Here is a 16,784-nt window from a genome sequence, read left to right as displayed (position 1 = left end):
CACTGATTACTTCTGCATTACGGCTAAGGATAAAATAAACATCTTAGGGGCTCTTGTAGGGCCGAGGGTGTCTCTATTCCTCCAGGAGACCTGGGTTGAAGTCCCACCTCTGGAGAAGGTGTGTGATAGCATCTCTGAACAGCTCGATGTGAAAACATCTGAAACAACATCCTGAGATTTAAGCTCTTCCATATTGTGCTTAAGTTTATCAAAGTGCAACATGAGGCTAACAGCTGTGTGGTAGCAAGATCATCACAGATGAGATAAATTAACACAGTTTGACATCAAATTATTGTCTAAAATAAAAGCGTTTCTTGAAAAGCTTAAAGCCAGATTGCAGAATGTAGTTGATGGTTAAATAAATCAATCTAGGACATATGGCTAAAATGTGAACTATCAAATACAAGGCATCCGTTTTGCAGAGAGATATGTCAGTTAAAAGGCCTTTTTTTTCAAATTATAGATACCATAATGTCAGAATTATAAGTAAACTTGTAATGAAATCAACTTTTACAGCCATATTTCAAACATAAAATTAGATGCTTTTCCAAGTAATCCATTGATAAAATCTCATAAGTAGTTGCTCTAGTCCAGTGGCAGAAAGTCATTGAAGCAGTGGAGAGTGGGGTTATATTCTGAGTCCATGCAGAACTTCTGTTGTAGTTGATTCCAAGGAAATTGCCTGGGAAATTGAAAATTATAATGTACAATTTCTTTCTGTCTGGAACCATCTAAACAAAAACATGTAACATTGGAGAATTCAGAATCATTTAACCCTACTCGTCACCTTAAACTTATTAAGTTAAAAACAATGACTGCAGATGCTGAAAACCAAATACTGGATTAGTGGTGCTGGAAGAGCACAGCAGTTCAGGCAGCATCCAACGAGCAGCGAAATCGACGTTTCGGGCAAAAGCCCTTCATCAGGAATAAAGGCAGTGAGCCTGAAGCGTGGAGAGATAAGCTAGAGGAGGGTGGGGGTGGGGAGAAAGTAGCATAGAGTACAATGGGTGAGTGGGGGAGGAGATGAAGGTGATAGGTCAAGGAGGAGAGGGTGGAGTGGATAGGTGGAAAAGGAGATAGGCAGGTCGGACAATTCTGGACAAGTCAAGGAGACAGTTACTGAGCTGGAAGTTTGAAACTAGGATGAGGTGGGGGAAGGGGAAATGAACTTCAACAGCTTCCTCATTTCGCTGCTCGTTGGATGCTGCCTGAACTGCTGAGCTCTTCCAGCACCACTAATCCACCTTAAACTTATTAGTAGAATGAGGAGGTGCCGGTGTTGGACTGGGATCGAGAAAGTTAAAAATCACTTAACTACAGGTTATAGTCCGACAGGTTTATTTGGAAGCACAAGCCTTTGCAGCTCCTTCATCAGGCAGTTACTAGGACAGCATTATAAGACCTTGACCCTGGCAGGGAGTGCATGGGGAAACTTCAAGAATTGTTCATGTAGGCCTGGTACAAAATGGGAAAGTGGCCTGTTCGTGGTTAACAAGGAAGATTAGGGACAGTATTAGATCCAAGGGAAGTGCATACAAATTGGCCAAAAAGAACCCACGACTCAGAACTGAGAGCAGATTTCAGCAACGGAGGACAAGAGGATTGATAAAGGGGGGAAATTAGAGTACAAGATAAGCTTGCAGGGAAGATGCAAATTGATTGAAAAAGCTTCTTTTGGTACATGAAGTTAAAAAGTTTAGTAAAAACAAATATAGGATCCTTCGAATCTGACTCAGGAAAAATTATAAAGAAATGACAAATTAATTACATTCATATTCTACATGTCTTCCCAAAGGAGGACGCAAATAATATTCTAAAAATGTTTCAGAACACGTGATCTAATGCAAGAGGGGAAGTAAGGAAATCATTATTGATAGGAAATGGTGTGGGAGAAGTTAATGGGATGAAAGGCCTACAAGCTAATAATTTACATCCAAGTGTACTGAAGGAAGCTGTCCCTAGAAACACAGGCTATATTGATGGTCATCATTCAAGTTTCTACAGACTGCAGTTCTTGGGCCCCAGCTATTCAAAATATATGTTGGTGGATTAGATGAAGGAAAAGGGTAAGAGAATTGAGGGGGTACGGGTATAAACTGTGAGAACAGAAATGCTTCAGTGTGAGTTTGACAAGTTGAGCAAATGGCAAACACAACAGATGAAGTTTAATGTGGACAAATATGAAGTTATCCAGTTGGCAGGAAAAAGAGGAACACTGATTACTATGTGAATGGTAATAGATTGAAAAAGGGGGAGGTACTATGAAACCTAAGTGTCCCTATACACCAGTCACTGAAGGCAAACATGCAGACAGTGAAGACGACAAATGATGCGTTGGCCTTCATAAAGAGAGGATCTGAGTACATGATCAAGGTGTCTTGCTACACTTGTCCAGGGGCTTAGTGAGACTACACATGGCGCAGCGTGTGTAGTTGTGTAAGGGAGAGCGTTTTGCCCATGTAGGAAGTACAGCAAAGGTTTATCAGACTGATTCAGACCTGGGATAGCAGAATTGATGTATGAAAAAAAAAGAGGCTGGATCAGTTAGCACTGTGGAGGTGAGGCCGAGTGGTATTATCCCTGGACTATCAATCTAGAGACTCAGGTAATGTTCCCTGAACCCTGGTTTCAATCATGCTCTGGCAGATGGTGATCTGAATTCAATAAATTAAAATCTGGCATTAAGATTGATGTCCATGAAAACTGTTGTCAATTGTTGTAAAAACCCACCTCGTTCACTAATGTCCTTTCGGGAAGGAAACTGCCATCCTTACCTGGTCGGCCTTACACTTGACTCGAGACCCAAAGCAATGTGGTTGACTCTTAACTGCCCTCTGGACAATTGGGGATTGACAATAAATTCTGGGCTAGCCAGCAATGCCCACATCCTGTGAATGAATATTAAGAAAAATATCCACTGGAGTTTAGAAGAATGAGGTGTTTGGGGGGGGCGGGGGGGGGGGGGGGGGGCGGGGGGCTGCGGCGGGGAGGTGGAATCTTATAGAAACCTTTAGAATTCTAAAAGATTAGGAACGGTAAACGTAGAAAGAATGTTCCCAATAACCAGGAAACCTAGAAACAGAGGTCACAATCGAAGGATATGGGGTAAACCATACAGGACAAAGATGAAGAGAAATTTCTTAACCCAGACAGCGGTGAATATGTGGAATTCTGTCACAGAAATGGTTGAGGCCAAAACACTGAATGTTTTCAAGATGATGCTAAATTCAGTTCTTAAGATGAAATGGACCAAAGGATATAGGTGAAAGCAGGAACAGCTCTGATCACACTGAATTGCAGCACAGACTCGAAGGGCTGAATGGCCTAGTCCTGTTCTTATTTTCTGTGTTTCTACATTTGTAAGACATATTTTTAAAAAACTAACTCGTGAAATAAGGCTGAATGAAAACTAACAGTGAATAAAGCATAATTTGAAACAATCAAAAAAATTCTGTACCAATGAATGTGCCACAAAATAAAGGACCAGATAATTTCACCTCTTCTCAGAAAACTACTGACATGTTAGTTTTTCCTAACAGGCATTAAGCAGGATGGAAACTCTGGCCGACTGAAGTCAATGAGATAAATTTTAACTTGCAGTAGTGTGAGAATTTGACGTCTGTGCACGGCGGTGCTTATTGTGGAAAGCTAATCAAGAAGTTAGTTCCCAACTTCAAAGCTGCCTTCTTGTGTGATTGTGTGCTCCCCAGTGTCTGTGCTCAAAACAAGCTTCCGAAAGCTCTGTCCACACTGTAAAAGTGCAGTTACAGCATTCTCCTTTAAATCACACATTCTCTGCTTCTCCAGCAGTATCCTGGGCATTGCCCATCTCTGTGGAACAGCATCTTGCACAGCAGTGCTTAGTATGCCCTATAACATAAAGTGTGGATTTCCAATTCTCTCACTTTGACACCATTCGCTGTGTTGCTCAGTTATATGCAAGTCACCAGGTGAAAACTCATCTCCCTTCCTTACAGATCTCAATAAAGTGCAAGGACCTTAGCGGATACATGAACTGCCAAGTCCTGTAACCATCTCCTCAGAGGCAGAGGAACCACTTAAAGATATGAAGGGCTTGTAAGAGATGAAAGGAATGAACTTGAACATGGGATTTTAATTGATCAGATGCACTTCTTGTATTCATTGGTAACATCAAGTTAGAATGAACATTACTTGCCATATAATATGGTCAGTTGCAAGTAGTAAATGCCTCAATTTCCAACAACCAAAAATTCAAATCTCCAGTGATGCTCAATTCCTCCTCCTTTTCGGTTATCACTTGCGATATTTCTAGAGGCCCAACTTTAGCTTTGCAGTTCTCCTTTGTGTTATACTTTATTTAGCAACAAGGGAAAGACAAGGTCTCTTTCCAGGAGTAATGTTGAACTGACTGATGGACAACATCTTTTAAGAGTCACTATGAGGGAGAGGCATTTACTTGCAAATGGTGAAGATGTCAGTCGAGGATAAGCAGATGGGGATGTGAGGAAGTAAGCATCGAGAGAAGGATTGATGCAACTGCACAATTAGTTGGTATGAGGACTGACGTGTTGGATCAGGATTAAGAAGGCATTTTAAAGGTTTGGGATAGTACAAACATTTTCAGGTCATTGAATGTGACACATGGCCTACTCTTCCTGTTTTATTTAGTTCATTAAAACACTTGCAATATTGAATTCAGGCCTGCTGCTGGTCATGTCTTCTATCTCTGACTGTGTTTCATCGGTCGTCTTTTTCCCTTTAGTAGGGAATAGCATATTCTTGAGGATTCTTACAGTCTTTAGGTTTGTGCACTTCAATCTGTTATTTCTGTGTGTCCTGCTCCCAACTCAGGAATCCATTCAATTTCATCCTCACTTTTCCCACTTTCACTTTAATTAGAAACGTAGAGTCATAGAGATGGACAGCATAGAAACGGACCCTTCGGTTCAACTGTCCACGCCAACCAGATATCCCAACCCAATCTAGTCCCACCTCCCAGCACCCGGCCCATATTCCTCCAAACACTGCCTATTCATATACCCATTCAGATGCCTGTTAAATGTCGCAATTGTACCAGCCTCCACCACTTCCTCTGGCAGCTCATTCCATACACGTACCACCCTCTGTGTGAAAAAGGTGCCCCGTAGGTCTCTTTTATATCTTTCCCCTCTCACCCTAAACCCTCTAGTTCGGGACTCCCCGACCCCAGGGAAAAGACTTTGCCTATTTACCCTATCCATGCCCCTCATAATTTTGTAAATTTCTAAGATCACCCCTCAGCCTCCGATGCTCCAGGAAAAACAGCCCCAACCTGTTCAGCCTCTCCCTGTAGCTCAGATCCTCCAACCCTGGCAACATCCTTGTAATACTTTTCTGAACCCTTTCAAGCTTCACAACATCTTTCCGATAGGAAGGAGACCAGAATTGCACGCAATATTCCAACAGTGACCTAACCAATGTCCTGTACAGCCGCAACATGACCACCTAACTTCTGTACTCAATACTCTGACCAATAAAGGAAAGTACACCAAACGCTTTCTTCACTATCCTATCTACCTGCAACTCCACTTTCAAGGAGCTATGAATCTGCACTCCAAGATCTCTTTGTTCAGCAACACTCCCTAGGACCTTACCATTAAGTGTATAAGCCCTGCTAAGATTTGCTTTCCCAAAATGCAGCACCTCGCATTTATCTGAATTATACTCCATCTGCCACTTCTCAGCCCATTGGCCCATCTGGTCAAGAGCCTGTTGTAGTCTGAGGTAACCCTCTTCGATGTACACTACACCTCCAATTTTGGTGTCATCTGAAAACTTACTAACTGTACCTCTTATACTTGCATCCAAATCATTTGTGTAAATGACAAAAAGTAAAGGACCCAGCACCGATCCTTGTGGCACTCCATTGGTCACAGGCCTCCAGTCTGAAAAACAACCCTCCACCACCACCCTCTGTCTTCTACCTTTGAGCCAGTTGTGTGTCCAAATGGCTCGTTCTCTCTGTATTCCGGGACATCTAATCTTGCTAATCAGTCTCCCATGGGGAACCTTGTTGAACACCTTACTGAAGTCCACATAGATCTTCCCTCATCAATCCTCTTTGTTACTTCCTCTAAAAACTCAATCAAGTTTGTGAGACATGATTTCCCACGCACAAAGCCATGCTGACTATCCCTAATCAGTCCTTGCCTTTTCAAATACATGTACATCCTGTCCCTCAGGATTCCCTCCAACAACTTGCCCACCACCGAGATCAGGCTCACTGGTCTATAGTTCCCTGGCTTGTCCTTACTACCCTTCTTAAACAGTGGCACCACATTAGCCAACCTCCAGTATTCTGGCTCTTGCCTGTGACTACCGATGATACAAATATCTCAGCAAGAAGCCCAGCAATCCCTTCTCTAGCTTCCCACAAAGTTCTAGGGTACACCTGATCAGGTCCTGGGGATTTATCCATTTTTATGCGTTTCAAGACATCCAGCACTTCCTTCTCTGTAATATGGACATTTTGCAAGATGCCAGCATCTATTTCCCTTCAGACTATATCTTCCATATCCTTTTCAACAGTAAATACTCATTTAGTAACTCCCCCATTTTCTGTGGCTCCACACAAAGGTCGCCTTGCTGATCATTGAGGGGCTCTATTCTCTAGGAGAAAGTGAGGACTGCAGGTGCTGGAGATCAGAGCTGAAAATGTGTTGCTGGAAAAGCGCAGCAGGTCAGGCATCATCCAAGGAACAGGAGAATCGACGTTTCGGGCATAAGCCCTTCTTCAAGAATGAGGAAGGTGTGTCAAGCAGGCTAAGATAAAAGGTAGGGAGCAGGGACTTGGGGGAGGGACATTGGGAATGCGATAGGTAGAAGGAGGTTAAGATGAGGGTGATAGGCTGGAGAGGGGGTGGGGGTGGAGAGGTTGGGAAGAATCCGAGGATTGAGACTGAGATAAGGTGGGGGGGTGGGGGGGAAATGAGGAAGCTGGAGAAATCTGCATTCATCCCTTGTGGTTAGAGGGTTCCTAGGCGGAAGATGAGGCGCTCTTCCTCCAGGCGTCGTGTTGCCATGGTCTTGCGATGGAGGAAGCCAAGGACCTGCATGTCCTTAGCGAAGTGGGAGATGGAGTTAAAGTGTTCAGCCACGGGGCGGTTGGGTTGGTTGGTGCGGGCGTCCCAGAGGTGTTCTCTGAAACATCCCACAAGTAGGCGGCCTGTCTCCCCAATGTAGAGGAGGCCACATCGGGTGCAGCGGATGCAGTAAATGATGTATCTGCACCTCCACCTTATCTCAGTCCCAACCCTCGGACTCAGCACCGCCTTCTTGACCTGCAATCCTCTTCCCAACCTCTCCGCCCCCACCCCCACTCCGACCTATCACCCTCACCTTAACCTCCTTCCACCTATCGCATTTCCAACGCCCCTCCCCCAAGTCCCTGCTCCCTACCTTTTATCTTAGCCTGCTTGGCACACCTTCCTCATTCCTGAAGAAGGGCTTATGTCCGAAACGTCGATTCTCCTGCTCCTTGGATGCTGCCTGACCCTGCTGCGCTTTTCCAGCAACACATTTTTCACCTCCCTGAAAACAGGTAAATATAATCTGCTTTTCATCCATTATTGTAATTTTTTTTACTGAGTTATGAAAGTGACCACGTTGAATGAAATGTTGCCCTATTAGTGTGGTAGCTCACTATGCCAGTATGCCCAACATTAGCACTGCTTCTTGCCAAGTATATTTAATGAAAACCCATTCTTTAAGAACACCACAATTTGCTTAGAACTTAACATTACATTATTGAAAAGCCATTGCAATATACAAAAGCATGCAGATTACATTGGTCATATTGGTTGTCCAATCTGGCATTCCACTCAGGAAACAACTTAATTAATATTCCAAATACTTTGGGTTTTCTTCAGATTGAATACCTGTGAACTGAAGCTAGCATTATACCATGTTGTAACACTAGTTTAAAATATTACTGGCTGAATGCAGTTTACTTTTCACACATATTGTTTCTTCCTTTCCCTGTTAAAATCGCCTTTTATTTTTCTCATTTCATTTGACAATCATTCTGGTTATTCTTTTACCATTAGTGCTCCAACAACCTTACTCTGATCTGGTTATACTGTGGTGAATAACAAATTTAAAAAAACATTGCGTTTGTTAATTGTATTACTAATTCCTTTTTGACAATTAAATTGATTTTTTTTCGCTGACTATATTTCCTTCCTTATGATCACTACAAAATTTCTGCACACACTCAAATACCTCACTGAATTAGCTTCGACAGGTCATCTACTCAAATTAGAATGGGAGACAGGAGTTGGTGTAGCTCACATAAAACAGCAGTATGCAAAATCGTGAATCACGACAGTGGTTTTGTTAAAATACCATTGATTGACACGGTCCCTTCTTATGAAGTTTTCCCTGAATTTCAAATGTTATTCAAATGCGTAGAAGCTGAAAAGAAATTGACAGCAAGCTCACTCAAAGACTTCAGTTGTGAAAAGATAAGTTCATAGCACTTCATCCCGAGAGAGCTCCTAATCAAAGTAAGATAGCAACACCCAAAAAGGAAGCAGTAAAAGTAGTGGCTGTGATATTTCTAAAAGAACACGTTAAATAGAACCACAACACAAATAGAACCACAACACTGTGCCACCGTGGGCGGCACGTAGTGTTAGGTAAGTGGTAAATGTAGGGGTATGGGTGGGTTGCGCTTCGGCGGGGCGGTGTGGACTTGTTGGGCCGAAGGGCCTGTTTCCACACTGTAAGTAATCTAATCCAAACAATGTTTTAAAAACATCAATGCGTTTATTTGAAAGAAGGAAATTCAAGTTAAGTATCAATGGGAAGAAAGATAAAAGAGAAGTTACCACAGATAAAAGCTGGCAGGAGAATAAGAGGAGGATCATTCAGGCAAAGCTATAAACAAAACGAAAATAACTTGTGCAATAACATGGACAAAATTACACGTCAGTACACTGCAAGCCGTCCTAAGCACCAGTTTAAAACTTTTCAACATTCCTGAAGGCAAGCTGGTTACATGAATGAAAAGAGGCCCACATAGAATGTGAATGAACACAGTAAGATTAAGAATAAGTTTTACCTTATTCCAGCCAAGTGAAGTCCACCTTCCCAATATAGAATGTAGCAATTCATGATGTGATGTCTGGTAGCAGACTAAATATATTTTCTTTCTGAATATCAATAGTTCTTTTTGATCCCCACTGGCTTGATGCTAGGAAGATTTACATTGTTCTATGTTACCCTCAGTCAACCTCCTCGAGCTAGCTGTGATTGTGTTTCTGTCTGTTGGACAGGAAGCCAAGGATTGACTTCCTCCCAGATCTTATGAGCCAGGGATTGGTCAGTAAAGGAACCTAGCAAACCAGAAGCTTCCCAGATAACAGAGGGTTTCTTTTTTTCACCCCTGCGATGCCTCCTGCATCAGTAAATTATCCATCCTGGGTGGATACATTAATCTTTATATCTCAACCCTATGTTTGTAAGTAACTCAATCCTGACACAAAAGATGCACAGCTTCACTGGACTATTTAAATTGGCCTCCATTTTCTCAGGAGGATGTGAAGTTAACAATCTAGTTCACTTAGATTTAATATACATTTCCTGAACCTTTGGCTGCTGAGAGAACTTTCCTTGTGTGCTAAATTTGACTTACCTTCACCATGTTGGTACAAATTACATTAAATTCCATCTACAATGAAATAGTCAGAGAACCTACATTTTGACAGGAACAAATTTATAAAAGGCTGATATACTTTGCATTGAGCTGCATTCAGAATACAGCAAAGTGCGTTGTTCAACTCAACTTGACTGCACTCCGTATGTGCCTCCCTGCACCCTATTCCACCAAACTTGACATCAAATCCTTCTACTCCTTTCTCCTTCAAGCTAATAGAGTTTAGCCTTGAAATAAATCTATATCATTTGCCTCGTCTGCACCTGCTGAGAGAATTGTCCACATTCTTGCCACAATTTCTCCTAAATTTTCAAATGAATTTAGTAATAATGATTTTGGTCATTTGTTAAAGTTTTTTTTATCCTCTTTAGGTTCTTTGGAGACACCCTGTTCCTTGTTTGCAGGTCAGTTCTTTCCACCCAGCAGCAATGGACTTCCAAACGGGAATTGTCGCTTGTTCAAAAAAGACAACACGCTGAGGAGTACTGAGCAGGTCTACTTGCATGAAAAGCATTTTATGTGCACCCATCAGAATACACCTCTACAGTTGAATAGAACCATCTCTCTGAGGGAGGCAATTAGTGTTAATGGAGGCTTCACTTGCAAAAATAAAAACCATCAGGCAACTGACAGTATCATTGTAATGTGGGAATTAATTATCTAAGGATGATGTTAAATGATTTTTCAATAATACTTCAAAAGAGATTTAGTTGGTTAATTTATTACATTGCTGCACCACATCACTAAACAATACTTGCCATGGTTTAGTACAGGTAAGTGCCTCAAATTACAAGCAACATCTGGAAGATGAAGGTAGTCTCTTTGGAGGTTAATGATCAATATAACATGATCGTGAGATTTAGAAATATCATTTAGTAGCCAAGTACTTTATTTTAAATAGCTTACTCGAAGGAAATGAAGACACAGATCAAGCAAGTTGGAATAGAGTGGATTTTTTGGCACTCCATTAAAGCAAAAATACATTTTTTAAACAATGCCTGACATTGAGTGATGCATAGTTATCAAATCTCAAAACACGATTAAGTGAAACTATTCAATTGCTTTAAAGGGAAACCTAACGTGGACAATAAACTCTGGCCTAGCCAGAGACACCCACATCCCATGAATGAACCGAGAATAAACTATTCCCACTGCTTCTTCCAGATTCTCTTATTTACTTACACTTTTCTCAATCCACTAATACTATTTTTTTTTCAAATGGTCCATTGCGACTACAAATTTCTAATCAGATATGCATTTTACAAAACTTACCAGGGATTTTAGCATAGATTCCATGGGCTAAGTTTTACCAGAAATTGGCAAAATATCATTTTTGTTGAGGATTTCTCTCTGCATACCTCAGCAAGTGTTATCATCACAAACTCACCCCATTAACTAGATAACACACTATTGTGCCTCACTTATCCAATGCTAACCCAAACTCCCACTCATCATAGGCCCAAGTACTCACCATTGCCAGGTGTCACTTCTGTCAAGCTTGGACATGCACAGCTGACCTACATAGTTCAACTGATGTCCCCAGAAATGGCAGATAAAGGGAAATTGGCATTCTGCTTTGCATACAGGGACCTGAAACTCCTGATTGATGCTGTAGCCAAAGCCAGCCTGGTCTAAGTACTGGGTGTTCAAGAAAACGACAATTACCAAGGAAATAGTACTTGAGTAAGTTATTTGAATTGTGAGTTGGTGAACAACAAAAATAGTTTCTTCCTGCCTGGCAGAACAGAGCAGTGTCCAAACTATGGCTTATAAAGCAAGTTACAGTAGTATTAACTGTAAAATTTGGCAAGAAGAAATAATAGAACTGAGGATTGGGAACAATTAAGAAGGCAGCAAAAGGGAACCAAGTCATTGATAAAAAGGAGGAAAGTAGAGTATTGGGGTGAGCTTGCAGAGAACAGAAGAACTGACTGAACAAGCTTCTATGGCTGTGTAAAGAAGAGAAGATTGAATAGGTCCCCTACAGTCAGAAATGGGCAAACTTATAATGGGGAACAAAGAAGTGGCCGACCATCGACGTTAATACTTCACTTCTGCTTTCACAATGAATGACATGAATAACATGCCAGAAATGATGGGAAAAACAGGCTTTAATGAGGGGGAGCAACAGGAGCAAATTTGTATGAGTAGAGAAACAGTGTTGTAGAAATTAATGGATGGAGGGCTGATAAATCCCTAGGGCTTGATAATGTACAACCAAAAAGGCTGTAAAAATAGTGGATGCATTGTGGTCACCTTCCAAGATTCATAAGACTCTGGAACAGATCCTAAATATTGGAGAGTACCTAAAGTAACCCCACCTTTGAAAAAGGGAGGTAGAGAGAAAACAGGTATTAATAAACAAATGAATCTGATTTAGGGGGGGGGGGGGGAGGGGGAAGAGATTGGAGTCTATTATGAAGGATTTAAGCGAGCACTGAGAAAATAGTGGTAGAATCAGACACAGTCAGCATGGATTTACCAAAGGAAAATCATGCTTGACAAATCTACTGGAATTCTGTGAGGATATAATGATTAGAATTAAACAGAGGAGCCAGTGGATATGGTTTATTTGGACTTTCAGATGGTTGTAAAATTAAAGCCTGTGTGTATTGCGATAGTGCATTGAGATGAATAAAAATTGGTTAGCAGACAGGAAACAAAGAGTAAGAATAAATGGGTCTTTTTCTGAAGGCAAGCAGCAACCAGTGGCATACCACTACGGGCCCAGCTATTCCCAATGAATGTTAATGATTTTGATGAGGGAACTAAATCAATTTCTTAAACTTTGCAGATAACACAAGGCTGGGTGGAATGGTGAGCTGTGAGGAGAACGCAGAGATGTTGCATCGTGATTTGGACCCCTGAGTTAGCGGTCAAATATATGCGAGATACAGCATAATATGGATATATGTTAGGTTATCCACTTTGGTAGCAAAAACAGCAAGGCAGTTTACTATTTGAATGGCTGTAAATTGAGAGAGGAGAATTGGGCTGCATGGTGGCTCAGTGGTTAGCACTGCTGCCTCACAGTGCCAGGAACCTGGGTTCAATTCCACCATTGGGCAACTGTCTGTGTGGGGTTTGCAATTCTCCCAGTTTCTGCGTGGGTTTCCTCCCACAATCCAAAGATGGGCAGGTTAGGTGAAGTGGCCATGCTAAATTGCCCATAGTGTTCAGGGATGTGTAGGTAAATGTAGAGTAATGGTTCTGGTTGGGTTACTCTCCGGAGTGTCAGTGTGGACTTGCTGAGCCGAAGAGCCTGTTTCCACAGTGTAGGGATTCTATGAATTTTCAATGAGGTCTGGTTGTCCACTCCACCCATTGCTGAAAGTAAGCACATGGGTGCAGTAAGCAGTAAAGAAGGCTGTTTGTATCTTGACCTTCGTAGTGAAAGGATTTGAGATAGGAATGAGGATGTCTCACTGCAATTGTACAGGGCATTGGTGAGTGCGCATCTGGAACACCTAGTACAGTTCTGGTCTCCTTATCTTAAAAGGGATATTCTTGCTACAGAGGGACTACAGCATAGTTTGAACAAATTGATTCCATGGATGGAAGGACTGCATTAAGAGGAGAGCGTAGGTCAGTTAAAATTGTACTCATGGAGATTAGAGGAATGGGTGGGGAAATCTCAGAGAAGCTTATAAAATTCCAACAGGATTAGACAGGTTAGATGAAGGATGTTTCCAATATTGGGAGAGTCCAATAGTTTAAGGATAAGGGTTAAATCTTTTCAGAATGGGATGAGAAGAAATTTTCTTTACCCAGAGAGCAGCGAGTCTGAGGACTTCACGACCAGAGAAAATCGGCTGTGGCCAAAACACAGGGAGGTAGATGCAGCTTTTTGGCTGAAGAGATCAAGGAATATCAGGAGAGGGTAAGGTTAGGATATTGAATTTGATAATCAACTACGTTCATATTGTTTGATGGAGCAGGTTTGAAGGGTAAAATGGTTTTTTCCTACTCCTTTGTTTCTATGACAAGTCTCTAGGTCCCAATGGATTTCATCTAGGGGGCCAGAAAAGAAGTAGCCAGTGAAACATTTGACACCTTGCTCTTAATCTCCAAACATCATAAGATGTAGGGAAGGTTCTTTTCGATTGGAAAATAATTAATGAAAATTCTTTATTCAGTAAAGGCTTGCTAATAGAAAGTCGAGAGTACAAAAAGTGGGTGTTTTTCAGGCTGTCTGGATGTCAGGAGTAATGTGCGACAGGGGTTGGTTCTGGGACCTCAATCCATTATAACTTATATAAATGACTTTGATGAAGGGATCAAAGCTAAATCTGCTGATGACACAAAGATAAGTTGGAAAGTCAATTGTAAAAAGGACATGGGGGGGTTTGGTGTACATGACTACCAGTCCCTTAAAGCAGTGAGACAAGAAAGTAAAGTGGTTAAGAAGGTAAATGGGATACTTGCCTTTATTTATAGATTAGATTAGATTACTTACAGTGTGGAAACAGGCCCTTCAGCCCAACAAGTCCACACCGCCCCGCCGAAGCGTAACCCACCCATACCCCTACATCTACATTTACCCCTTACCTAACACTATGGGCAATTTAGCATGGCGAATTCACCTGGCCTGCACATCTTTGGACTGTGGGAGGAAACCGGAGCACCCGGAGGAAACCCACGCAGACACGGGGAGAACGTGCAAACTCCACACAGTCAGTCGCCTGAGGCGGGAATTGAACCCGGGTCTCAGGCGCTGTGAGGCAGCAGTGCTAACCACTGTGCCACCATGCCGCCCACTAGCTGACACGAAGAGTTTAAGAGTGGAAAGGTGATGCTGGAACTGTATATAAAATTGATTAGGTTACAGCTAGAGTATTGTGTGCTATTCTGAAGTGTACACTATAGAAGTGATGTGATTGCACTTGACAGGAGGCAGAAGAGATTAACCAGGATGTTGCTGGGCTCGAGAGTTTTAGTTATGAAATGAGAAGGGGTAGACTGGTTTTTCTCCTTGGAACAGAAAGGGGGGGGGGGGGACACGACTGAGACATATCAACTCATGAGGCCATAGATAGGTTCTTTTCTGCTTGATGGAGGGATTAATGACCAGGGACATGGATTTAAGGTAAGAGGCTGGAAATTTAGAAGAGATGTGAGGAAAAGTCTTTTCACCCAGAGATTGATGGGAATCTGAAACTCACTGCTGTAAAGGGTGGAAGAGGCAGAAAACCTCACAACATTAAGGTGCATAAAGTTTTGTGCCAGGTGCTGGAAAAGGGATTCGATTAGGTAATTGGTTGTTTTTGACCAGAAAACATTTGAGGGCTGAAATACTTTTTTGTGCTGTAGACCTCTCTGACTCTTTGAAATGAAGAGACAATAAAGGAATGTAGACACATTAAGTAAATGGGCAAAGATTTGACAAACAGAGTTAAATGTGGGAAAGTTAAAAATCACACAACATCAGGTTATAGTCCAACAGGTTTAATCGGAAGCACTAGCTCTTGGTTGACAACCACCTGATGAAGGAGCAGCGCCCGAAAGCTAGTGCTTCCAATTAAACCTGTTGGACTTTAACCTGATGTTGTGTGATTTTTAACTTTGTACACCCCAGTCCAACACTGTCCTCTCCAAATCATAAATGTGGCAAGTGTGAAATGTCCATTTTGGCAGATAGAATAAAACAAAATCAGCTCATAATATAAATGTTGAGAACATGAAGAGCTTGAGTGTCCTCATGCATGAATCACAAGAGATTAGTACAGGTGCAGCAAGTAATCAGGAAAACTAATAGAATGTTATGGTGCATTGTAAGGGGAATTGAATGCAAGAGGAGGGAGATTATGCCTCAGTTATCCAGAGCATTGGTAAGACCATGTCTTGAATACTGTGTACAGTACTACTCACTGTATCTCCAGAAGGATGTTAATGCTTTGGAAGTGTTTTAGAGGGGATTTATTGGTCTAATACCTGGTATGGGCAGGTGCCTTGTGAAGAAAGGCTAGACAGGGTAAACCTGCATCCTGTGAACTTTAGAAATGCCAGAGGTGACTTATTTGAAACTCAGAATCCTGAGTGGACTGGATAGTGTGGACACTCAAAGCATGTTTCCTTTTTTGAAAGGATCTAGAACTGAGGTCATAGTTTAAAAATAAGAGGGCGCCCATTTAAAATTGAGATGAGGAAACATGTTCTTCTCTCAGAGAATTGAGTGTATGTTGCAGTTTGTTCAACTTTCTAATCAGACGAGTGGGTGTATGCCTGTCTAACCACAACTACAATGTTGAAGCTATGTAGCCCAGTCATCCTTACAGATGCATTATGTTCCAATGTCTGAAATGAGTAGCTCCTGCACCATGTGCAGGCTCTGGGTAAACAGAAAATTCTTGCTACATTGGCAACTAATGTCAATCTTTCAAGGAGGCAAAACATAACCACTGCACCACAGCCATTTGTTAATTGATTTGTAAGGTTTCACCATATTGACAAGAGTGGTTCGGAAAGGATTTTGACTGCACACAATATGTCAAGCTTCACATTGCACTTAGCACTCGCATTAATGTTTTAGCTTCATGCATAGCTATCAGTGTAATTCTGCTGCCCTTTGAAGGGGTGCATAAGTCTCGAAACTGAATCCCTCTCGTGTAGAATGGAACACACCATCTACACTAGGCACGGTCAGAGCCATTTTTATCTCCATTGTGTACTTGTTAATTCACTATGATGGAAAGAAATAGCACTTGCTTCTCTAGCTGTGAGTTTAAAGCTCAGCCTTGTACTATTGGTAAATCCCTGAATCTACCCACTCCATTCGTAGCTGCTGTCCTAGTGGTGCACGGTTCTCCCACGAAAGCCAGGGTGATACTGACTGTCAATGATCGTGTCCCCCACGTTAACTCTGCCCTTCAATGCTCTATCAACTCTCCACCTTATTTTATGGAGTCCAGATCTGCCCCCTAAAACTTCACAAATGTACTCCCCTCTACATCCCATCCTTCTGCTACCAATCCAAATAATTAAGTTCTCCTGCTTCCTCCTACAGCATTGGTCCCTGATAACCACTCAACTTTTAGTGGACAGAGCCCTGAGGCTGACCACGATCGTCCACCTTGAGGAGCTTAGCCAGATAGTCCTGAACAATGAG

General features: G+C 42.0%; 1 protein-coding gene across 4 annotated transcripts in view; it reads right to left on the bottom strand.

Moving 5' to 3' along the window:
- Nucleotides 1-16,784, bottom strand: part of LOC140467146 (neuron navigator 1-like) — a 641,282-nt gene that overhangs the window by 496,997 nt on the left and 127,501 nt on the right. The gene's annotated exons all lie outside the window — the stretch shown is intronic.

This window comes from Chiloscyllium punctatum, chromosome 45 (assembly GCF_047496795.1).
Source record: "Chiloscyllium punctatum isolate Juve2018m chromosome 45, sChiPun1.3, whole genome shotgun sequence".
Lineage (NCBI taxonomy): Eukaryota > Metazoa > Chordata > Chondrichthyes > Orectolobiformes > Hemiscylliidae > Chiloscyllium > Chiloscyllium punctatum.
This window is presented reverse-complemented; position numbering and strand designations above follow the sequence as displayed.